At 46.1% G+C, this 25250-nt stretch overlaps 1 protein-coding gene across 6 annotated transcripts in view; it reads left to right on the forward strand.

Moving 5' to 3' along the window:
• Positions 1 to 10832: 10832 nt before the first annotated feature.
• The window catches only part of LOC148145036 (uncharacterized), a 131954-nt gene continuing 117536 nt past the window's right edge, over positions 10833 to 25250 (forward strand). For 3 of the 6 annotated variants that reach the window (XR_015751709.1, XR_015751712.1, XR_015751710.1), the window contains exons 1-2: positions 10833 to 11148; positions 17813 to 17917. The gene's annotated coding sequence lies outside the window, so the exon portion shown is untranslated. Of the gene's footprint in view, positions 11149 to 17812; positions 17918 to 21344; positions 23003 to 23029; positions 23871 to 25250 lie in introns of those variants that run through there. The other 3 variants (XR_015751711.1, XR_015751713.1, XM_087975625.1) reach the window with 3 other exon arrangements.

Genomic DNA, 25250 nt, shown 5'->3' on the forward strand with positions numbered 1-25250 from the left:
GTCAATCCATGTAATATTTTGTAAATTCCACGTTGGAAATAGAACCAGTCTGATTGGGATACAGACAGATTCTGACTTCACACCTTTAATGCGTTGTCAGAGCTGAGATGTCACCTTTTGTTATAAAACCTTGAGTCATTTCAAGAAGATGTCTTTCAGGAAATTCCGCGATTTACAAATGAATGATACAAGCAGCCCATACTAAAAGATGAAAGACTTAACAATCCAGGGTTTTTCAATATGTCATTTCAGTGCACTGTAATGTTTTTCCATCCATTCTGTGCCTTATGATTTTATTCTCCACAATCACGTGATGAAGGAGCCATGCTCCGAGTGCTAGTCATAGAGATGTACAGCATGGAAACAAACCTTTCATCCAACCCACCCATGCCGACCAGATATCCCAACCCAATCTAATCCCCCCTGGCAGCACCCAGCCCATATCCCTCCAAACCCTTCCTATTCATATACCCAACCAAACGCCTCTTAAACATTGCAATTGTACCCACCACTTCCTCTGGCAGTTCATTCTATACCTGCACAACCCTCTGCATGAAAAGTTGTCCCTTAGGCCCCTTTTAAATCTTTCCCTTCTCACCTTAAACCTATGCCTTCTAGTTTTTGACTCCCCCACCCTGGGGGGAAAAGACTTAGGCTATTTGCCCTGTCTATGCCCCTCACGATTTTATAAACCTCTCTAAGGTCACCCCTCAGGCACTGATGCTCCAGGGGTAAAATAAATGCCCCAGCCCCTCTCTGTCTGTGTAACTGGTTAAAGCTCCTTCCCATTGTCAGTTCACTGGGACACATACACTCATTCTGTGTAACCAGATAAAGCTCCGTTCACTGGTGTGTTCCTCTCTGAGTGCTTCTCTGCTCACATTGATGTCCAGTACCTTTTGAAGCAGGTCGAATTTCTGTTTCCAGATTCAACCCCCCCCAATCATATTGAGTGACCCTGTCAGATCTTGTTTTGGAATTTCTTCCAAGATTTCTGTCTGCAGATCTGATACCCTGTTAGCAAAGTTGAAACAAGTCATCACTGTCTGTACCGAATAGAAATTCTGATTATATTGTTTGTGTCTGTGTGTTTAAAGTACTAACCCAGTAACATGCAAACGGTACTATTGATTTAAAATACACAGGAGACGTGAGGAGGGCGGTGTCAGGTCCTGGCACACTCTGAACCCTAAGAGGGTGTTCCAAAACATTTCAAAATGAGGTGGATGGCCATAGAGCTGTACAGCACAGAAACAGTCCATCTCGTCCATGCTGAATAGATATCCGAAATTAATCTATCCAATTTACCAGCACTTGCCCATATTCCTCTAAACTCTGCCTATTCACATATCCATCCAGCTGCCTTTTAAAAATTGTATTTGTGCCAACTTCCACCACTTCCTCTAGCAGCTCATTGCACACACGCACCACCCTCTGTGTGAAAAAGTACAAATCTATGCCTTCCTCATCCCCCGTTTTACCTGTACTGATACCTTCGGGGATCTCTGAACTTGGACAGCAAGGACCCTTTGTTCCTCTGCACTCTGTAGGGATCTACTATTTATTGCTTACTTCCTTCCCTTATTAAATTTCCCAAACTGCCTGCAGATTAAATTCCATAGTTCTGCCCCATTTACTAGCTGATAGATATCAGAGTGCAGCCGGAGACCATCCTCCTCCCTATGAACAATACCACCTTTCCAGCATTTACTCCTGGACAGAGGGGGCAGCACTGTCTCCAGCTCAGCAGTGTGTTTGTTAGCTAATCAGCATGTTCAACTATATTAATGAAAAGTACCTCACGCTAGCTATACAATAAACCATGATGTTAGTTCCCATTATCTCTTTAGTTGCGCCCTTATAGTTTTTCCTACATTCTACTTAATGTTATTCTGATGTCACGGTTAGAGATTTAGTGTCAGCTTTTGGAACAATGGTCTTGCATTCCAGACCCTAATTAATATTTTCCTAATGTCATGATTAGATATTTATTATCGATAGTCTCAAGCAGGCTGACTCTACTAATTATTAATTAGATATTTAATGTCATGTCCCAAATATATATTGTCCCAATCCTGTCAATCATATTTAGCAGGTGAGGCTAACTTTACTGACTGTTATCTCATCTTGCCAGAGTGACCTTTCAGCCTCAACCTTACTCTGGTAATTAGTGTAAGAGCTTTCCACTATCCTTTGCAACAAACCGGCAGTGGTCTCCATGCTCTAACCCTTCCCATGCTTTCATGCTCTTTATTTTCCATACTATCTAAAAATAGGCTCAGAGTTGTAGAGCACAGAAACAAACCCTTCGGTCCACACCGACCAGATGTCCTAAATTAATCTAGTGACCCATTTCCCAGCATTTGCCCCCTACCCCTCTGAATCTTTCCTATTCATATCTGCATCCAGATGCATTTTAAATAATGTAATTGTACCAGCCTCCACCACTTCCTCTGGCAGCTCATTCCATATACATACCATCCTCTGTGCGAAAAGATTGCCCCTTAGGACCCTCAGAAATCTTTCCCCTCTCACCCTAAATCTATGCCCTCCAGTTCTGGTCTCGGCGTCTTGCCCCCACAACAAGGGGGAAAAACATACAAAAATTGAGCAGCCAGACAAAATGCAAAAGGAATAAAATACCGAGCCATAGGGGGAAAAAATTGTGGCTCTATATTTTTTCCCCTGTTGGCATTTGGACACTTAAAATCTGTCAGTAACACCAACATCCCCGTAGAGCATACTGCGCATGTTTGTCGGTGTCAGCAACGCAGTGCGCATGCTGGCCAGTGTCAGCAAAAGGAGAAAGTGAGGTCTGCAGATGCTGGAGATCAAAGTTGAAACTTTATTGCTGGAGCAGCACAGCAGGTCAGGCAGCATCCAGGGAACAGGAGATTCGACGTTTCGGGCACAGGCCCTTCTTCAGGAAGGGCCAGTGTCAGCAAAACACTGGGCATGCTCATCGCTGAACGCAAAAAAGGCGCGAGACATTCTTTTGATTGACCAATAGACAGCATTGGAGGACTGGAAGGAGACTGGTCCTCCTGCCAATCAGAGCCAGTCCATTGTCTGAATGCGGAAGTTGGACCATGAACTTCTCAAGCTGCGACTCCTGATCCTCTCTCTCTGAGTAAAGATTGAGCTTTACCCAGACTGCAGATTCCTTCCTGTGTCCCAGATATGTGAGTACGGCACTCTCTTATCTCGCTCCCTTTTCCATCTTTTTTCATTCTGTGATTCAATTGTTGACTTTCAGCAACTGAAAGGAAAGAGAGTGAATTCGGCAGGGACAGACTCCGGAAACATTGATCCAAGTCTGTATCTCAATTGGCAAAATAGTTCGGCAGGAGGCATCGGATGGTGGAGAAGTCGACGTATCGGGTGTAATCCTTCTTCAGGGCTGGGGCTGGGTGCAGAAGCTGCAGATAAAAGGGGGTGGTGGTGAAGTAGGGATAGGTCGAGACAGTTAGAGGGTACGACCTGGTTGGTCAATGGGAAGAATGAGTCTGGTTGGTGGCAGGGAGGAGTCATGTCTTGGCATTTTTTTTGCTTTTTCGTCCCTGTAAGATCCTGATAAGGAGAATTAGAGCGGAGTGAGAACAGAGGGGGAGAGAGAGTGGGATGGTGCTTTCAATTTTGTGGAATAATAAAAGAAAAGAATATTCTGCAAAAAGTAGAATTGCTTGTTCAGAATTTCTACCCTGCACTGGCAGTGATGAGCTTTGTAATCTATTCTGACAGAGTTTTTGAAGATTTGAAGAGGAAAATTTCAAAATCAACAGATGAAGGGCTTATGCCCGAAATATTGACCCTCCTGCTCCTCGGATGCTGCCTGACCTGCTGTGCTTTTCCAGTGCCACATTTTTCAACTAACTCTCCAGCATCTCCGGTCCTCACTTTGATGTCAATGTCTGACGGTCATTCAATCCACTGGGGCCAGCAAACATTTTAGACCGTGATTTCTGTGAGAGGGATCAAAGCTTTTTGGTTCCTGTTTGAGAATGTTTTCAGCATCAGGTGGGACTGGACGAGAGACCCCACTGTTGCAGCGCACTGTGCGTGGAGACTGAAACCGTGATACGGCCTGGAAAAGGGATTTCACGGCATGGAGGGCTCTACACGTGTTTGTGTGCAGCTGAAGCTGTGGCCATGGAGAAACCTGAGGAATCCCGCCCCGTGGAGAAACCGTGGAAGTGTGGCGACTGTGGGAAAGGCTTCCGTTTCCCGTCTGCCCTGGAGACTCATCGGCGCAGTCACACCGGGGAGAGGCCATTCCCCTGCACCGACTGCGGGAAGGCCTTCAGACATTCCTCCCACCTGCTGGCCCACCAGCAGGACCACACTGGGGAAAGGCCTTTCTGCTGTCCCGAGTGCGGGAAGGCCTTCGTGTTTTTCTCTGCCCTGTTGGCCCACCAGCGGGTCCACACAGGAGAGAGGCCGTTCAGCTGCCCTGAGTGTGGGAAGGCCTTCAGGTATTCCTCCACCCTGCTGAGCCACCGGCGTGTCCACAGGGGGGAAAAGCCCTTCAGCTGCCCAGAGTGTGGGAAGGCCTTCAGCGATTCCTCCACTCTGCGGAGTCACCGGCGTGTCCACACAGGGCAGAGGCCGTTCAGCTGCCCTGAGTGCAGGAAGGCCTTTAGCCACATCTCCTCCCTGATGAGGCACCAGCAGATCCACACAGGGGAGAGGCCCTTCACCTGCCCCGAGAGCGGGAAGGCCTTTATCCAGGCCACCACCCTGCTGACCCACCAGCGTGTCCACATGGGGGAGAGGCCCTTCAGCTGCCCCAAGTGTGGGAAAGCCTTCAGCAGTTCCTCCACCCTGCTGACCCACCAGCATGTCCACACGGGGGAGAGGCCATTCACCTGCTCTCAGTGCGGGAAGGGCTTTACCTGCTCCTCCAACCTGCGGAGCCACCAGCGGGTCCACACGGGGGAGAGGCCCTTCAGCTGCCCCGAGTGTGGGAAGGCTTTCAGCACATCCTCCACCCTGCTGAGGCACCAGCGGATACACACAGGGGAGAGGCCGTTCACCTGCTCTCAGTGCGGGAAGGGCTTCACCTACTCCTCCCACCTGCGGAAGCACCAGCGAGTTCACGTGCCATCGCAGGGGGATTGAAGGAGTGACGGCCAAGGGCCATTATCGATTGGACTATCAACCCGGTTCCGGGGAGTCCCCGGTTCGAATCCTGCCACGACAGATGGCAGAATTGGTATTCGGTCAGAAATGTGGAGTTCAGAATCTAACGATGAGACCGTTTCAGGGAGGGGGTTGGGGGGTGGGGGGGAGAAAGCCCCCATCTCTCTCCCTTGTTAGGGAAGGGAACCGCCGTTGTGGGAAAGGATTCACTCAGTCGTTCCAGCTGCACCCTTTACCTGGTCTGGCCTACACGTGACTCCAGACCCACAGCAGTCAGGTTGACTCTACACTGCCCTCCCCCCACTGGCAAATGAGCAGGGAGAAACTTAGTTGGAGACAGGGTAAGGGTTGAAATTGCTGAGTGAGGCAATACTTCCTCCGGGTGACGGCTGTACCAAGGATCCGATTACAAAGGGACAACTTGGTGCTGGCCAATAGTAAAGACAGTGAGGGGGGTGGGACAAGGGGAGGTGTGGTGTGTGCACTTTCACCTTGAGATGTTCAAAAAGCAGCTACTTTTTCTCTGCCTTTTTGCTGGGGGGGATCTGAAGTTGCAACAAAGTTTGGGTTGCAATAAAGGTTACCTGAACTTAACACCGGGCTCAGACTTTCATTGAAAGCTTTGAGCTCCAAGAGCAGTTTTAAAGCTGCTCATTTCTTTCCACCTCCTGCACTAAGTTTAGAACATAGAACATAGAACAATCCAGCGCAGAACAGGCCCTTGATGTTGCGCCGACCTGTGAACTATTCTCAGCTTGTCCCCCGACACTATCCGAAAATCAGCCATGCGCTTATCTAAGGAATGTTTCAATCTCCCTACAGTGGCTGAGTTGACTACTTTAGCAGGTAGGGCATTCACGCCCTTCCCACTCTCTGCAAAAAGAACTTGCCTCTGACATCTGTCTTTAATCTATCATCCCTCAATTTGTAGTTATGCCCTCTCGTACAAGTTGACGTCACCATCCTTGGAAAGAGTCTTTCACTGTCTACCATATCTAATCCTCTGATCATCTTGTATGTCTCTATCAAATTCCCCCTTAAGCCTTCTTCCTTCCAATGAGAAAAGACCCAAGTCTATCAGCCTTTCCTCATAAGACCGTCCCTCCAGACCAGGCAACATCCTGGTAAATCTCCTCTTCACCTTTTCCAATGCTTCCACATCCTTTCTGTAATGGGGTGACCAGAACTGTACACAATATTCCAAGGGTGGCTGCACCAGTGTTTTGTATGGTTGCAGCGTGATATTGCGGCTCAGGAATTCCGTCCCTCTCCCAATGAAACCAATATACCGTGTGACTTCTTACCAGCACTATCCACCTGGGTTGCAACTTTCAGGGAGTTATGCACATGGACTGCAAGATCCCTCTGCACATCCACACTACCAAGAATCTTTCCATTGACCAACTACTCTGCCATCCTGTTATTCTTCCCAAAGTGCATCACCTCACATTTAGCTTCATTGAACTCCATTTGTCACCTCTCAGCCCAATTCTGCAGTTTATCCAAATCCCCCTACAACCTGTAACATTCTTCCAAACTGTCCAATACTCCACCGACTTTAGTGTCGTCTGCAAATTTACTAATCCGTCCACCTATGCCTGCGTCTAAGTCAGTTATAAAAATGACAAACAGCAGTGGTCTCAAAACATCCTTGTGGACTCCAGACTGAATATTTTGCATCAACCACCACTCGCTGCCTTCTTCCAGTTTCTAATCCAAGCTGCTAAATCACCCTCCATTCCATGCCTCTGCATTTTCTCCATCAGCCTACCATGTGGAACCTCATCAAAGGCTTTACTGAAGTCCAAGTATACCATGTCAACTGTCCTACCCTCGTCTACATGCTTGGTCACCTTCTCAAAAAACTCAGAGGTAAGTGAGACATGACCTGCCCTTGATGAAACCATGTTGACTTATCTGAAATTAAATTGTTGCTTGATGATTATAAATCTTATCTCTTATAATCCTTTCCTACAATAGAAGTAAGGCTCACTGGTCTATAATTACCTGGGTCATCTCTGCTGCCCTTTTGAATAAGGGCAGAATATTTGCAATCCTACAGTCCTCAGGTACTAAACCCGTAGACAGTGATGACTCAAATATCAAAGCCAAAGGCTCTGCTATCTCCTCTCTCGCTTCCCAGAGAATCCTCGGATAAATCCCATCCAGCCCAGGAGACTTGTCCACTTTCACTCCTTCTTGAATTGATAACACCTGTGTGTAACTGACCTCGATCCTTTCGAGTCTAATATCTCGTACCTCATTCTTTTCCTGAGTGAACACTGATGAGAAATTTTCATTTAGCACCTCTCCGGACTCTACAGGGTCCACGCTCAACTTCTGTCTTTGACTGGCCCTATTCCTACCCTAATCATCCTTTTATTCCTCACATACCTTTAGAAAGCTTTAGGGTTCTCCTTTATTCTATTTGCTAAAGACTGCTTCGGTCCTCTCTTTGCTCTTCTTAACTCTCTCTTTCAATCCTTCCTCGATGATCTGTAATTCTCTATCACCTCACCTGTACCATATTGCCTCATCAACACATAAGCCTCATGGAACAGCATCATAAGACACAGAACTTATATCAAAAGATCAGTGTCATGCAACTGATAGAATATATTGAACAAACTTAGATAGTCTTCATCTCTTAGACTGGGTGCGGGCTTTGGTTCATTAATATGTAACAATGTTCTTGAGATGACTTAAGGTTTTATTAAAAAAAAGACATCTCCGCTCAGACAATGCATTAAAGGTGTGAGATGTGTGTCTGTCAGTATTCCAATCTTGAATCAGACTGGTTCTGTTTCCAAAGTCAGAATTTGTAAAATATTACATGCATTGACTGCCTGCAGATTGTGTGCTTTTTGAACAAAATTGAATGTATCTGCAAATATAATTCTGCCAATACAATTTCACCCCATAGAATCGTGTGTGTGCATGAGAGAAAGAGAGTGTGTGCACGGGAGGCTGCTGAGCCAGGTGAGGGCCCATAGGGTGTTCGACGTGAGCAACTGGTATGGATTGAGGATTGGCTGTCTGACAGAAGGCAGAGAGTTGGGATAAAAGGTTCTTTTTTGGAATGGCAGCCGGTGACAAGCGGTGTCCTGCAGGGTTCAGTGTTGGGGCCGCAGCTGTTCACATTATATATTAATGATCTGGATGAAGGGACTGGGGGCATTCTAGCGAAGTTTGCCGATGATATAAAGTTAGGTGGACAGGCAGGTCGTACTGAAGAAGTGGGAAGGCTGCAGAAGGATCTAGCCAGTTTGGAGGAGTGGTCCAGGAAATGGCTGATGGAATTCAATGTGAGCAAATGCGAGGTCTTGCACTTTGGAAAAAAGAATAGAAGCATGGACTACTTTCTAAACAGTAAGAAAATTCGTAAAGCCAAAGTACAGAGGGATCTGGGAGTGCTAGTTGAGGATTCTCTCAAGGTAAACATGCAGGTTGAGACCGTGATTAAGAAAGCGAATGCAATGTTGTCAATTATCTCAAGAGGGTTGGAACATAAAAGCACTGTTGTGCTACTGAGACTTTATAAAGCTCTGGTTCGGCCCCATTTGGAGTACTGTGTCCAGTTTTGGTCCCCACACCTCAGGAAGGACATACTGGCACTGGAGCGTGTCCAGCGGAGAGTCACACGGATGATCCCTGGAATGGTAGGTCTAATATATGAGGAACGGCTGAGGATCCTGGGATTGTATTCATTGGAGTTTAGAAGATTAAGGGGAGATCTAATAGAAACTTACAAGATAATACATGGCTTGGAGAGGGAGGACGCTCGAAATTGTTTCCATTGGGCGAGGAGACTAGGACCCGTGGACACAGCCTTAGAATTAGAGGGGGTAAATTCAGAACAGAAATGCGGAGACATTTCTTCAGCCAGAGAGTGGTGGGCCTGTGGAATTCATTGCCACAGAGTGCAGGGAGGCTGGGACGCTAAATGTCTTCAAGGCAGAAATTGATAAATTCTTGATGTCACAAGGAATTAAGGGCTACGGGGAGAATGCAGGTCAGTGGAGTTGAAATGCCCATCAGCCATGATTGAATGGTGGAGTGGACTCGATGGGCCGAATGGCGTTACTTCCGCTCCTATGTCTTATGGTCTCATAGACAGACATGGGGGGGGGGGGGGGGCGGCGGGGCAGAGGTGGGGGGTGTTTAGATACATAGTTCCTTGGAAGTTTCATCACTGCTCGACAGGGTGGTTAAGATGGCATTTCGCAACATTGCCTTCATTGTTCACACCATTGAGTATAGGGGTTGGGACATCATGTTGAGGTTGGACAGGATGTTGGTGAGGTCACTTTCACAGTACTGAGTACAGTTCTGGTGGCCCTGTAATAGGAAGAATACTATTAGAGAGGGTTTGGTAAAGATTTACCAGGATGTTGTCAGGACTGGAGGGTTTGAATTATAAGGAGAGGCTGGGACTTTATTCACTGGAGCACAGGAAGTTGGGGGTGACCTCATTGAGATTGATAAAATTATGAGGAGTGGGAGGTAAGGTGAATAGCAAATGGCTCTTGCTTAGCGTAGGGGAACTCAAAACTAGGGGGCTTTTTTTTAATGTGAGGAGAGAGATTTAAAAGGAACTGGAGGGGCAACATTTTGAAAGAGTGATTTGCATGTGGAATGAACTTACTGAGGATGTGGTAGTTGCCGGTACATTTACAACATTGAAACAGCATTTGGATGGGTACATGAATAGAAAGGTTTAGAGGGATATGGGCCAAATGTAGGCAAATGGGACTGGTTTAGTTTGGAATCCTGGTCGGCATGGACGAGTTGGACCGAAGTATCTGTTTCTGTGCTGCATATCTTTATTGAAACCAGTAGAATTCTGAACGCGGCTTGACAGGATAGATGCAGATAAAATGCTCCTTTATGGGGAGGGTCATAGAATTCCGACAATGTGGAAGCAGGCCATTCAGCCCATCTATTTCACTCTGGCCCTCTGAACAGTATCCCAGCAATATCCAACCCCGTACTCCATATTTCCACCCTAACCTGTACATCCCTGGTCACTACGGGTAACTTAGCACGGCCAATTCTCCCTAACATACACAAGAATCTATAAATTACCTTCTCAAGAATGTAATTTAAATGCAGAGCTTTTCTAAGAAAAATGTCAGTCTGACTCAACATTGGGACACAGACAGAATTCACACCTATTGTCTCTACTTATAAATAGGGCAACGTCTCTTCGAAATGTAGATTCATTTAGATATAACTGCGTCACTTTACATATGAAAATATCCCTTTGAATGTGCCCACATCCCTTTGAAATATAATCTTGTCCATTTAAACCTCTTTATTTGCAGAAATACCCGTTAAAATGTCCACGTCCCTTTAAAATGCAGATTGCCCCCTTTCGATATGACGCCGTTCCGTTAGATGTGGGAATATCTGTTTAAATTGAGCCGTGAGCTTTCCCAATGTAGACAGGGCTCCTGGAAACGTGGCAGTGTCCCCCCTGCAGCTGCAGAGCGAGACAGGAGAGTTTGTTTTTGTGAATGAGCAGTTGTAGCGCGAGGTGGCTGTTGCTCGGTGACGGTGAGGCTCCCCCGGCCCCGCCCATCCTCCCGGCCCGGCCCGGCCCCACCCATCCCCCGGCCCGGCCCCGCCCATCCCCCGGCCCCGCCCATCCCCCGGCCCCGCCCATCCCCCGTGCAGACGTCACGCGGGGCCGAAGGCGGTTGGGAGGAGAAGTCGCTCGAGCGAGGAAGCGGCGGGAGGGCGGCCGTTAGGAAAATGGCGCCGCGCGGCCCGGGGCAGACACCCGTCACTGGCCGCCGCCGCCGCCTTCCTGGCGCAGCTGCTGTGTCACGGCCACACCGGCCGGCTGTACAGCAACCAGGAGCCGGTGAGCATTCTGGAGGCGGATGGGGTTAAGGGCCTGCTTGGGAACTCGTCGGCCGCCGGGGTGGTGGAGTTCTACTGGTCGTGGGGCGGCCCCTGTGTCAACTATGGGGCCACCTGGAAGGTACTGGGCCCGGGACGTGAAAGGTGAGGCAGGTTGTGGGGGGGACGGAGGGGAAGGAATGTGGGGCCTGTCCTGTCATAGTGACATTTTACACTCACTTTCCATCGGCTTTTACTGGCGCTTGTGCTGTTTACCCCTCACTGTGTGTTTAATCCTTGTGCTGTTTCCCCCTCACTGTGTGTTTAATCCTTGTGCTGTTTGTCCCCCACTGTGTGTTTAATCCTTGTGCTGTTTGTCCCCCACTGTGTGTTTAATCCTTGTGCTGTTTGCCCCTCACTGTGTTTAATCCTTGTGCTGTTTGCCCCTCACTGTGTGTTTAATCCTTGTGCTGTTTACCCCTCACTGTGTGTTTAATCCTTGTGCTGTTTGCCCCTCACTGTGTGTTTAATCCTTGTGCTGTTTGCACCCTCACTGTGTGTTTAATCCTTGTGCTGTTTACCCCTCACTGTGTGTTTAATCCTTGTGCTGTTTACCCCTCACTGTGTTTAATCCTTGTCATGTTTACCTCTCACTGTGTGTTTAATCCTTGTGCTGTTTGCCCCCTCACTGTGTGTTTAATCCTTGTGCTGTTTACCCCCTCACTGTGTGTTTAATCCTTGTGCTGTTTACCCCCTCACTGTGTGTTTAATCCTTGTGCTGTTTACCCTTTGCTGTTAGTTGTGCAATTGCTGAGGGTAGTGTGTAAATACTAGTGAAGGAGATTATGCACCAGCATGTATATGTTCCTCAGTCATTGAAGGGGCAGGACCTGTTGAGAATAGTTAGTAAAGCATGTGGTACACTAAGCCTTGTTAACATGGATATAGTTTATTTGGAAAATTCGACTTTTTATTATTTAGAGTCATAGAGATGTACAGCACGGAAATAGACCTATTCGGTCCAACCTGTCCATGCCAACATGCTATCCTAAATTAATCTAGACCCCTTTGCCAGCACTTGACTCATATCCCTCTAAACCCTTCCTATTCAGATACCCAGCCAGATACCTTTCAAATGCTGTAATTATACCGGCTTCCACTACTTCCTCTGGCAGCTCATTCCATACATGCACCACCCTCTGCATGGAAACGTTGGCCCTCAGTTACTTTTGTGGTCTCACGCTAAAACTATGCCCTCTAGTTGTGAATCTCAGCCCAACACTGAGGAAAAGACTTAAACATTGAGCAGCCAGACAAATGCAAAAGCAATCAAATATTGAGCCACATGGAAAAAAATTATGGCTGTATCCTTTTTGTTCTCCCAAAGGAATTTGGACACTTAAAATCTGTCAATGACACCAGCATTGCTACAGTGCATATTGTGTACACTCCTCAGTGTCAACAAACAGGGCACACGTTTGCTGGTGTCACCAAGACATTGGGCATGTTCCTCGCTGTCGGCAGAAAAGGGACGAGACCTACGTTTGATGGACAAATAAGGAGGACCGGAGGGAGAATTGTCCTCCTGCCATTCGGAGCTCCCCTATTGGTGAATGTGGAAGTTGGACAATGAGGCTCTGAAGCTCCTGCTCCTCCTCTCTCTGAATGAAGATTGAGGTTCTCCTCAGACTGCAACTTCTTTCCTCTGTCCAACATCTGAGAGTACGGCACTCTCTTTTCTCACCCCCATTTCCATTTACGTTTCATTCTGAGGTTCAGTTGTTGACTTGGAGCAACTGAAAGAAATGGGAGTGAATCCAGGTGAGGGGACAGAGTCTGGAAAAGTTAGTCCAAGCCTTTGTTCTCAATTAGCAAAATAGACAGGCAGGAGACTGAAAGAACGCAGCAAGCTTGGCAGTATCAGAAGGTGGAGAAGTCGAGGGATCTGGTGTACCCTTGTTCAGGTCTGGGGGTGGGTAGAGGGAGAGCTGTGGAACAAGGGTGTGCTGGGGTCAGGGTATTGAAGTGGGGAAAGGTGGAAACAGGTAGAGGGTACAATAGACAATAGGTGCGGGAGTAGGCTATTCTGCCCTTCGAGCCAGCACCACCATTTATTGTGATCATGGCTGATCATCCTCAATCAGCATCCTGTTCCTGTCTTATCTCCATAACCTGGTACGACCTGGTTGGTGAATGGGAGGAAGGAATCTAGTTGGCAGGGAAGAGTGGAAGGGGCTGGGAAGTGTGTTGGGGGATGGGATGGGAGATTATGTGAAATTGGAGAACTCAATGTGTCTTCTGGGCTGTTGACTGCTCAGACAGAAGATGAGGTTTTGTTCCTCCAGTTTGTGGCTTGGTTTGTTGTGGTAATGGAGGAAGCCAAAAATAGTCATGTCAGAAGGGGAGTGGGAAGGGGCATTAAAATGGGTGGAGACTGGGAAGTCAGCTCAGCCTCTGCGGACCCGGCTGTGATGCTCAGCAAACCGTTCCCCAAGTTTACGCTCGGTTTCCCCAATGTAGAGAAGACCACAATTGGCAAAGCACAGCAGGTCAAGCAGCATCCGAGCAGTAGGACAGTCGAAGTTTTGGGCACGAGCCCTTCATCAGGAATGATGCGTGGATGTTCAGAGGGGCATCAGTGTCCTTCTGTGCCAGTTGTCAGACAGGTGCAGCAGGCAATGAGCAAGGTAAGTGGTGTATTAGCAAGAGGAATTAAGTTCAGAAGTGGGGATGTCTTCCTGCAGTTAGGGGGTCATTGAATATATTCAAGGCTGAGTTCATCTGATTTTTATGTGAATGTTTATGGGGAATGCAAGAAAATGGTTTTAAGACTAGTACAGGGCCGAGTTACAGAGCCATGCAGCACAGAAACAGCCCCTTCAGTCCAAATAGTGAAAATGGAGGGACTGATTGTGGGATGGAGATTTTCAGCTTCCAAGGAATGAGATAGGAAAGAGTTCACTATAAATTAGAATTTATGGGATCGGTTGATGAGCCGAGGAGTGTCAGTTGGAGTTTAATTTAGAGAAATCAGAGGTTTGCATTTTGGTCAAGCAATCCAGGCAGGACTGTCACAGTTAAGGGGAGTGTTGCAGAATAAAGAGACCTTGGAGTGCTGGAGTCTCAGGTGGATAGAGTCGTGAAGGCAGCGTTTGGTTTGCTTTCCTTCATTGCTCATAGCATTGAGTATAGGAGTTGTGAGATCATGTTATACACACTTCTCACTCGAACGTGTGATCTAACTGCTGAACTGTTTCTGTTCTTTGGTATGTTAATCCCAGAACCTGTTTTCAGTAACTTTCTCAAGAACGTAATTTAAATGCAGAGCTTTTATATCAAAAATGTCAGGCTGACTCGACATTGGGACCCAGACAGAATTCACACCTTTTGGTGGGTAGGCTGGGACTTTTTTCACTGGAGCACAGGAGGTTGAAAGGTGAAGGTGTCGGGTGCCTCATTAGCAAGTTTGCAGATGGGCATTCAGATTGATGGAATATCAGATAGTGAAGGGGACTGTCAGACGATACAGCAGAATATAGATCGGAGAGTTGGGAGGAGAAATGGCAGATGGAGTTCAATCCAGACAAATGCGAGGTGATGCATTTTGGAAGATGCAATTCAAGAGCGAGCTATACAGTAAATGGAAAGGTCCTGGGGGAAATTGATGTACAGAGAGATCTGGGTGTTCGGGTCTATAGTTCTCTGAAGGTGGCAATGACTGTCAGTAGAGTGGTCAAGGCAGTTTACAACACGCGTTCCATCATCGGACGGATTGAGTAAAAGAGCTGGCAGTTCATGTTAAAGTTATATAAGATTTTGGTTTGGTGCATTTGGAATACTGTGTACAATTCCGGATCGCCAGATTTCCAAAAGGATGTGGATATGTTTGGAGAGAGTGCAGAGGAGGTTCACCAGGATGTTGCCTTTTATGGAAAGCGCAAGCTATGAGGAGAGGTTGAGTAGATTAAGACTATTTTCATTGGAGGGTGGGTGTCCTGATTGAGGCTGAAAAACCATGCGGGGTGTAAACAGGGGTGGATAGTAAGAATTATTTTCCCAGAGGGGAAGACTTAATTACTCAGGGTCACGAGTTCAAAGTGAGAGGGGAAAGGTTTGAGGGAGATGTACATAGAAAGTTCTTTACACTGAGGGTGGTGGGCGCCTCGAATGCATCGCCAGTGGAGGTAGTAGGGTTGGGATCGATAGCGTCATTTAAGATGTATCTAGACAGAGACATGAATGGGCAAGGAGCAGAGGGAGACAGATCCTTTGAAAATAGGCGGCAGGTTTAGATAGAGTATCTCGATCAGCAGAGCCTTGGAGGGCTGAAGGGCCTGTTCCTGTGCTGTAATGTTCTTTGTTCTCTTTATAGAAGTTTACAAAACCATGAGGGGCAAAGATAAGGTGAACGGCATGTGTCGTTTCAAGATTAGGGAGCAAATTAAGGTGAGAGGAGAAAGATTTAAAAAACACATGAGGAGCACCTTTTTTTTAAACAGTGGTTTGTGTGGAATGAATGTCCAGAGGAAATGGTGGATGCAGGTTGAGTAACAACGTTTAAAAGACATTTGGATAAGTACATGAATAGGAAAAGTTCAGGGGGATATGGGGCAAACACAGGCAGGTGGGACTAGTTTAGTTTGTGAATATAGTCAGCATGGACTAGTTGGGCTGAAGGGTCTGTTTCTGTGCTGTATGACTCTAACTATTCTGTACTGGTCTTAAAACCATTTTACTTGCCTTCCCCCATAAACATCCACTTCATGGTTGTTCTAAAATCAGGTGAACTCAGCCTTGAATATATTCAATGACCCCTTAACTGCAGGAAGACATCCCGACTTCTGAAATCAATTCCTCTCGGTAATATACCTGTTGCCTTGCTGATTGCTTGCTGCATCCGTCTGACAACTGGCAGTGACTGGTGTGGAAGGACGCTGAGGCCACGTTTTACATCCACACATCATTCCTGAGGAAGGGCTCGTGCCTGAAACGTCAATTCTCCTGCTCCTCGGATGCTGTCTGACCTCCTGTGCTTTTCCAGTGCCACACTTTTCGACTCTCATCTCCAGCATCTGCAGTCCTCACTTTCTCCACATCCCAATATGTCACCATTTAAACAACGTACCTCCTTACAGCAGTTATTTTTTCATAACTGAGGCTATCACTTCACACTGTGGGACTGCATTTGCCGTGCGTTTGCCAATTGAGACACTAACCTGGACCAACGTTTCCCGACTCTGGCCCTTCCCTGGATTCACTCACTTTCTTTTCAGTTGCTGCAAGTCAACAATTTAACCCCAGAATGAAAAAATGAAATGGTAAAGACAGTGCCGTACCCACAGATGGTGGAGAGAGGAAGGAAGTTGCAGTCTGAGGTGAAGCTCGATCTTCATTTGGAGAGGACAACAGCTTCAGAACCTGATGGTCCATCTTCCGCATTCAGACAGTTGGGGAGCTCTGATTGGCAGGAGGCCCAGGCTCCTTGTCTGGCTTCTCATTGGTCCATTTGAAGAAGGGTTAGCACTGTTTCTGCAGACAGAGGATGCGCGGCTTTTGCTGAAACAGCATAGAGTCAGAAGTGTACAGCATGGAAACAGACCCTTCGGTCCATGCCGACCAGATATCCCAACCCAATCTAGTCCCGCTCCTCAACACCTGGCCCACATCCTTCCAAACCTGTCCTATTTATATACCCATTCAAATGCCTCTTAATTGTTACATTTGTACCAGCCTCCACCAGTCCCTCTGGCAGCTCATTGCATACACGTACTATGCTTGTGTGAAAAAATTGCCCCGTAGGTCTCTTTTACATTTTTCCCCTCTCACCTGAAATCTATGCCCTCTAGTTCTGGACTCCCCAACCCAAGGGAAAAAACTTTGTCTATTTATCTTGTCCATGCCCCTCATACCTTTTTAAACCTTTATAAGGTCACCCCTCAGCCTCTGACACTCCAGGGAAAACAGCCCCAGCCTGTTCAGCCTCTCCCTCTAACTGTACCTCTTATGCTCGCATCCAAATCATTTATATAAGTGACAAAAAGTAGAGGACCGAGCAGCGATCCTTGTGGCACTCTACTGGTCGCAGGCCTCCAGTCTGAAAAACAACCCTCCACCACCACCCTCTGCCTTCTACCTTTGAGCCAGTTCTGTATCCAAATGGCTAGTTCTCTCTGTATTCCTTGAGATCTCACCTTGCTAATCAGTTTCCCATGTGGAACCTTGTCAAACGCCTTACTGAAGTCCATATAGATCACATTACTGCTCTGCCTTCCTCAATCCTCTTTGTTACTTCCTCAAAAAACTCAATCAAGTTTGTGAGACATGATTTCCCACACAAAACCATGTTGACTATCCCTAATCAGTCCTTGTCTTTTCAAATACATGTACATCCTCTCCCTCAGGATTCCCTCCAACAATGTGCCCACCATTGACGTTGGCCTCACTGGTCTATAGTTCCCTGGCTTGTCCTTACCACCCTTCTTAAACAGTGGCACCATGTTAGCCAACCTCTAGTCTTCTGGCATCTCACCTGACATGCACAGTATGCTGTATGGAGATGCTGTTCCTGATGGATTTAAAGTGTCCAACTGCCACAATTTCTACCCCCCACCAGTCACTTGACATCACCGTGCAGGTTCCTCGCTATTTTTGATGTTCATGTTACCTAGAACCGTCATGATTATATCAATCTCAATGAGGTCACCCCTCAACCTCCTGTGCTCCAGTGAAGAGATTCACAGCCTCTCCTTATAACTCAAACCCTCCAGTCTTGGTAATATCCTGGTGAATCTTTACTGAACCCTCTGTAATAGTATTCTTCCTATTACAGGGCCACCAGAAGCGTTCTCAGTACTCTACAAGTGGCTTCACCAACATCCTGTACAACTTCTAAATGATGTCCCAACTCCTTTATTCAATGGTGTGGACAAATAAGGTAAGTGTGCTGAATGCCTTCTGAAGCACCCTTCCAACCAGTGATGCAACTTTCAATGAAGTATGTACCTGAACCCCCCCCCCATATCCCTCTGTACAAGTCCTGCCCTTATTTTAGGAAAATGCAATCCCTCACTTTTATCTATACCTCTCTCATAACACGCTCTCTCTCAGATGTATACACACCCTCTTACAGGCTTCTCCTCCATCACTCTCCCTTTACAAAGCATGTGCACACACAACGATGGGGTGCATTTGCAGAATTATATTTACAGATATATTCAACTTTGCACAAAAAGCGCACAACATGCAGGTAGTCAATCCATGTAATATTTTATACATTCCTAGTTTGGAAATAGTACCAGTCTGATTTAAGATTGGGATACTGACACACCTTTCATGCATTGTCTGGGCTGAGATGTCACCAGTTTAAAAAAAACCCTTGTGATCTTGAGAATATGACTGAATAGTAGTACTGCTATGTACACATTAATGAAATAAAACCTGCAACCCATTCTAAAAGATGAAAGACTTAACAGCAATCTACATTTGTCAATATATCATATCAGTTGCATGACACTGTGACCTTTTGCTCGTAACTCTGTGTCTTATGATCCTGCTCCACAGCTACCCGATGAAGGAGCAGCGCTCCGAAAGCTAGTGCTTCCAAATAAACCTGTTGGACTATAACCCGGTGTTGTGATTTTTAAACCGTGTCCCACCTAGTCCAACAGCAGCACCTCCACCTCCTTTCTAATGAACACAGCCCACACTTCCCAGTGCTGCCAGTAAACTGCCGCTGAAACAATGCAGTGCCTGCACTCCCGAAAAATGTAAACTTCTAACGGAACCAGCTGCTCAGTCACTGCTCTATCTGATATACAACATTGGAAACTTAATGCAGGGGGCTGCAAGAAATGAGCAGCTTTAAAACAAAAACCGCTTGGAGCTATAAGCTTTCAATGAGAGTCTGAGTCTGGCAGAATGTTCAGGTAACCTTTATTGTGTCCCAACATTGTTACAGCTTCAGTTGCCCCCAGCAAAAAGGCAGAGAAAGAGTAGATGTTTGTTAGACAGCTCAACAACAGGGGGAGGAGCAAGGGGCGGAGCAAGGCCTTCAGCAGGCCCCCGCACTACTCCTGCATTGCCTTGCACACTTTACAAAAATCCCTTCCCCTTCAGAGACTCCAAACAATGTGGGAGCAGGCCACTCGGCCCAAAGACTACACACTGATCCTCCGGAGGGTAACCCACCGACGCAATTCCCCTACCCCTATTGCTCAACATTTACCCGGGACTAATGCACCTAACCTGCACATCCCTGTGCATGATATCCCAACCCAATCTCGTCCCGCCTGCCAGCATGGGGCCCATATCCCTCCAGTTGCTTTTTAAGTGTTGTAATTGTACCAGCCTCCACCACTTCCTCTGGCAGCTTATTCCATACACTACCACCCTCTAAATGAAAAGGTTGCCTCTTAAGTCTCTTTAATATCTTTCTCCTCTCAGTGTAAACCTATGCCCTCTATTTCTGGACTCTCCCACCTCAGGGAAAAGACTTTGTCTATCTATCCTATCCATGTCCCTCATGATTTCATAACCTTCTATAAGGTCACCCCTCAGCCTCTGACGTTCCAGGGAAAACAGCCCCAGTCTGTTCTGTCTCTCCCTATAGCTCAAATCTTCCAGTCTTGGCAACATCCTTGTAAATCTTTTCTGAACCCTTAAGTTTCACAATATCTTTCTGATAGGAAGGAAACCAGAATTGCATGCAATATTCCAACTGTACAGCAGTAACATGACCTCCCAACTCCTGTACACAATATTCTGACCAAATAAAGGAAAGCATACAAAACACCATCTTCACTATCCTATCAACCTGCGACTCCACTTTCAAGGAGCTATGAACTTGCACTCCAAGGTCTCTTTGTTCAGCAACACCCCCGAGGACCTTACCATTAAGTGTACAAGTCCTGCTAAGATTTGCTTTCCCAAAATGCAGCACCTCACATTTATCTAAATTAAACTCCATTTGCCACTTCTCAGCCCATTGGCCCATCTGATCAAGATCCCATTGTAATCTGAGGTAACCTCCTTCGCTGTCCACTACACCTCCAATTTTGGTGTCATCAGCAAACTTACTTACTATACCACTTATGCTCACATCCAAAAAGAAGTGGGCCCATTATCTATTTTCCAAGTGGAATTGACAATATATTACATGTATTGACTGCCTGCAGATTGTGCAGTCTTTCAGCAAAGTAGAATGTTTAGGGTGCAGGTTTGCTCGCTGAGCTGTAGGTTTGATATCTAGACGTTTCATTACCTGGCTTGGTAACATCATCAGTGGTGACCTCCAAGTGAAGCGAAGCTGTTGTCTCCTACTTTGTATTTATATGTTTGTTCTGGATGGGGTTCCTAGGATTTGTGGTGATATCAAAGTTATGAAGAGAGATACATATTTTGTTTAACCAAATACAATGGCAGAGCAGAGAATTTCAGTAAAGGGCAATAAATATTTACTTTTTACCCCTTATTCAACTCATTTAAGAATTTCAAATTGAATCTGAGCGAACTTGAGAGCAAATGGCAACATTCGTTTGTTAATAGACTCACCATAAATTATGAAAGATCACTTTTATCTAAGTCACAATGTTTAATCCCAAACGGAGCAATTAAGTGCAAAAGTTACTTTCAACCATTTAATAAAACACTGCAAATTTTATTTCGTATGAAAATACATTCATTTTATAATTTGGATAAGATCTTTACAAAGGAAATATATTAAACAAAATAGCTTTCCTGAATATCAATATTGACAACAGTTATGCAGCTATTATTTGCCAATTGACCAACTAATTGAAATAATTTCAGAATAAATGAGCTTCATTATTATACATTGAGATATTGCATATCTTGGCTCTCACCCAAGTATTCTCCGAAGAAAAAAATGCATCTGGATAGGGACATGAATAGGAAGAATTCAGAGGGATATGGGCCAAATGCTGGCAAATGGGTCACTAGATTAATTTAGGATATCTGGTTGGCCTGGACTGAAGGGTTTGTTTCTGTGTGCTCATTACAGACGCCCCTCTTCTGGGATCCCCATACCAGCTGTTATTTTCATGAAATAATCTGACAATTGTTGTCTTCCATCAACCTATTCCATCCGGAGAAAATTCCTCTCTCTGCAAAGTGTGGTTCAAGTTGGCAAATTCAATCCTCCTCCGGTCCTCAGGAAGACAATCTATAATGCGCAACGTTCTCAATACCTGTTTAACGTTCAGTGGGGAAACTATTTTCAGTCCAACAGTTACACAGAATTCCTCAGAAATGCTTTTGGCAAATGCACTGCTCCCACGAGAGCTCGTGGGCCCACAGTTCAAATGCTTTTAACAGCTTTTTTTCTCATTTCCCCGCCTTCCCAGGATGCAGAATTTCTCCCACCAGAAATTGTTTGCCCTGAAAAAAATCCAGCAGGAACATGATTATGGAGCTATCAGTAAAAATGCTTCATATGGGTCAACCAAGGTTAGAAATGGAAGAACATCTCTGTTCAAAGTTACTGTTCGTTTGCACTTTCAAAATTCCTTGAATTTAAGGTGTTCCATTGTAGCATTTAATTATGATCCATTAAAAGCAACATCCAGTCTCATCTGAGTGAGGAACCGACTCAACAAGCGAAATAACTTTTCTGTCTGCTCTTGAGATGTGACATCCTCACCCTCTCTCTGTTGATGCAACAGGATTACCAGAGCTGGAAGTACCACTCTCGGAATACAATTGCTGATTGACAGTTTACTTCTGTTGCTTCACATAAGGATTTAAAAGCTGCTAACCCGATCTCGCACAAAGCACAAAAACAAACTGTTTACCCGTGCCTGTGCAGAGGAGAAATTTCACTTGGAATAGATCACAAAATAAGAACTGTTACCACTCCCACAACTCGTGTGTTTCCCACGGACAAAGTTAAAAATCACTCAACACCAGGTTATAATCCAACAGGTTGGTTTGGAAGCACTAGCTTTCGGAGCGCCGCTCCTTCATCAGGTAGTTTTGGAGAATGAGATCATGATCACAATTTATATCCTAAGGAGTCTAGCGTCATGGAAATGTGACACATCAAACAATTTTAGATGAAATCCTTCATCTTTTAGAATAGGTTTCTGCTCTTTGGTTTGTTAATCCCAGAACTTGTTTTTTGTTACCTTCTCAAGAATGTCATTCAAATGCAGAGCTTTTCTAACAATAAGTGTGAATTCTGTCTGCGTCTGAATGTTGAGTCAGACTAACATTTTTCTACATTTAAATTACATTTTTGAGAAAGTAATTTTCAGATTAGGGTGTAGAGGTTAGGGTGGATAGGCTGTGCTAAATTACCCATAGTGACCAAGGATGTGAAACTTAGGGTGGATTGGCCATGGGAAATACTGAATAAAGGGGTGGGTATGTGTTGGATGCTGTTCAGAGGGCCAGTGTGAAATAGATGGGCTGAATGACCTGTTTCCACATTGTTGGGATTCTATGACTCCCACCACAAAGGAGCATTTTATTGGCATCAATCCTGTCAAGCCCCTTTCAGAATTCTACTGGTTTCAATAAGATCACTTCTGGTTCAGAGAGGTAGACAGCACAGAAATAGACCCTTTGGTCCAACTCATCCATGGCGACCAGGGTTCCCAAACTAAACTAGCCTCACTTGCCTGCGTTTGGCCCAAATCCCTCTGAACCTTTCTATTCATGTACCCATCCAAATGTCGTTTAGACTTTGTAAACGTACCTGCATTGTCCACATCCTCAGCAAGTTCATTCCACGTGTAAACCGCCCTCTGTCAAAACTTTGCCCCTCAGGTTCCTTTTAAATCTCTCTCCTGTCACTTTAAAGAAATATGCCCCCTAGTCTTGAGCTACCCTACGCTAAGGAAGAGCCCTTTGCTATTCACCTTACCTCCACTCCTCGTGATTTTATCAATCTCCATGATGTCACCCCCCAACCTCCTGTGCTCCAGTGAAAAAAGTCCCAGCCTGTCATTATAACTCAAACCCTCCAGTCCTGGCAACATCCTGGTAAATCTTTACCGAACCCTCTCTAATAGTATTCTTCCTATTACAGGGACACGAGAACCATACTCAGTACTCTGAAAGTGGCCTCACCAACATCCTGTACAACCTCAACATGATGTCCCAACTCCTATACTCAATGGGGTGAACAATGAAGGCAAGTGTGCTAAACGCCTTCTTAACCACCCTGTCTCGCAGCGAAGCAACTTTGAAAGAACTGTGTACCTGAACCCCACCATGTGTCTCTCTTACAGCATGACACAGGGCCCTACCATTAACTGTACAAGTCCTGACCGTCCTTGCTTTAGCAAAACGCAAGCCCTTGCTTTTATTCATACCTCACTCATACACATGTGCTCTCTCAGACACGCACACATACACCCCCAACACACTCTCAGGCATATACTCCATCACACTCTTATGTGCACTCATGCATAAACTCACATCACTTTTTGGGCAAATTTGTATTGGCAGAATTATGTTTGCAGATACATTCAATTTTGCTCAAAAAGTGCACAGTCTGCAGGCAGTCAATCCATGTAATATTTTATGAATTCTTGCTTTGGAAATAGAACCAGTCTGATTCAAAATTGGGACATTGGCAGACTCGAACCTCACACCTTTATCTGGGCTGAGTTGTGACTTTTTTTTAAAAAAAACTGAAGTCATCTTGAGAATGTGAATCAAAAGATGTTATGGGATTTACATATTAATGAACTGAAACTTGCAACGCATTCTAAAAGGTGAAAGACTTCACAACAATCTTGGTTTGTTTAATATATCCTATCAGTTGCATGACACTGATCTTTTGCTATAAAATCTGTGTCTTATGATCCTGCTCCACAGCAGTGTTCCAAAAGCTCACACTTCCAAATAAACCTGTTGGACTATAACCTGGTGTTGTGTGATTTTTAACTTCGTTCAGGCGAGTCCACCACCATGGCTCCTCCACATAATTTCTAGTGAGCACAATCCACACCTCCCAATGCTGCCAGTAAACTTTACAATGCCGATGAAATGACACACTCTGCACTCCTGAAAAATTCACTTTCGAACGAAACTGGCTGCTCATTTACTGATCCATCTGATACGCGACATTGGAAGCTTAGTGCAGAAAGCTGAAAGAAATGAGCAGCTTTAAAACAAAAACCTTGGAGCTCAAAGCTTTCAATGAGAGTCTGAGCCGGGGGTAAATTCAGGTAACTTTTATTGAGATCCAACTTTGTTACAGCTTCAAACCCCCTCAGCAAAAAGGCAGAGAAAAAGTAGCTGCTTTTTAAACCGTTCAAGGTCAAAGCGCACACGCTACCCCACCACCCCCCAACCCACCTCACTTCTTTACTATTGGTCACCACCAAGTTGTCCCTTTGTAATTGGGTCCTTGGTACAGCCTTAAACTGGAGGAAGTGTTGCCTCACTCAGCAATTTCAACCCATACCCTGTATCGCACCATCTGCTGCAGTGGGATTCAAACCCGGGAGCCCCTGGAACTGGGTTGATAGTCCAGTCGATACTGGCACTCAGCCATCACGCCTTCAATCCCCCTGCAATGGTACATGAACTCCCTGGTGCCTCCGGAGGTTGGTAGAGCTAGCGAAGCCCTTCCCGCACAGGGGGCCGCTGAAGTGCCTCTCTCCTTTGTGGATCCGCTGGAGGGTCAGCAGGCTGGAGGCCTGGGTAAATCTCTTCCCGCACCCGGGGCAACTGAAGGGCCTCTCCCCCATGTGGACCCGCTGGTGCCTCAGCAGGGTGGAGGAATCGCTGAAGGCCTTCCTGCACACTGGGCTGCTGCAGGGCGTCTCCCCAGTGTGGATCCGCTGGTGGGTTAGCAGGGTGGAGGAAGTGCTGAAGCCCTTCCCGCAGACGGGACAGGGGAACGGGCTCTCCCTGGTGTGGCTGCGCCGATGAGTCTCCAGGACAGATGGGACACAGAAGCTTTTCCTGCAGTCGCCACACTTCCATCGTTTCTCCACGGGGCTGGATTCCTCGGGTTTCTCCATGGCCGAAGCTTCAGTTACACACAAATGCGTGTGGAGCCCCTCCCCACAGTGAATTCCTCTTCCCAGGCCGTATAACTGTTTCAGGGTCTACGCTCAGTGCACTGCAACAGTATGGTCTATGATCCAGTCCCACGGATGCTGGAAACGTACTCAAACAGGAACCAAAACTTTGCTCCTTCTCACAGAATCATAGTTGAAAATCGTTGCGGTCCCGATGGATTGAGTGACTGTCAGACATTGACGTCAAAGTGAGGACTGCAGACGCTGGAGAGT

The sequence above is a fragment of the Chiloscyllium plagiosum genome, unplaced genomic scaffold (assembly GCF_037043375.1).
Source record: "Chiloscyllium plagiosum isolate Xiang-an unplaced genomic scaffold, Cpla_swu_hap1 HiC_scaffold_27, whole genome shotgun sequence".
NCBI classification, from domain to species: domain Eukaryota; kingdom Metazoa; phylum Chordata; class Chondrichthyes; order Orectolobiformes; family Hemiscylliidae; genus Chiloscyllium; species Chiloscyllium plagiosum.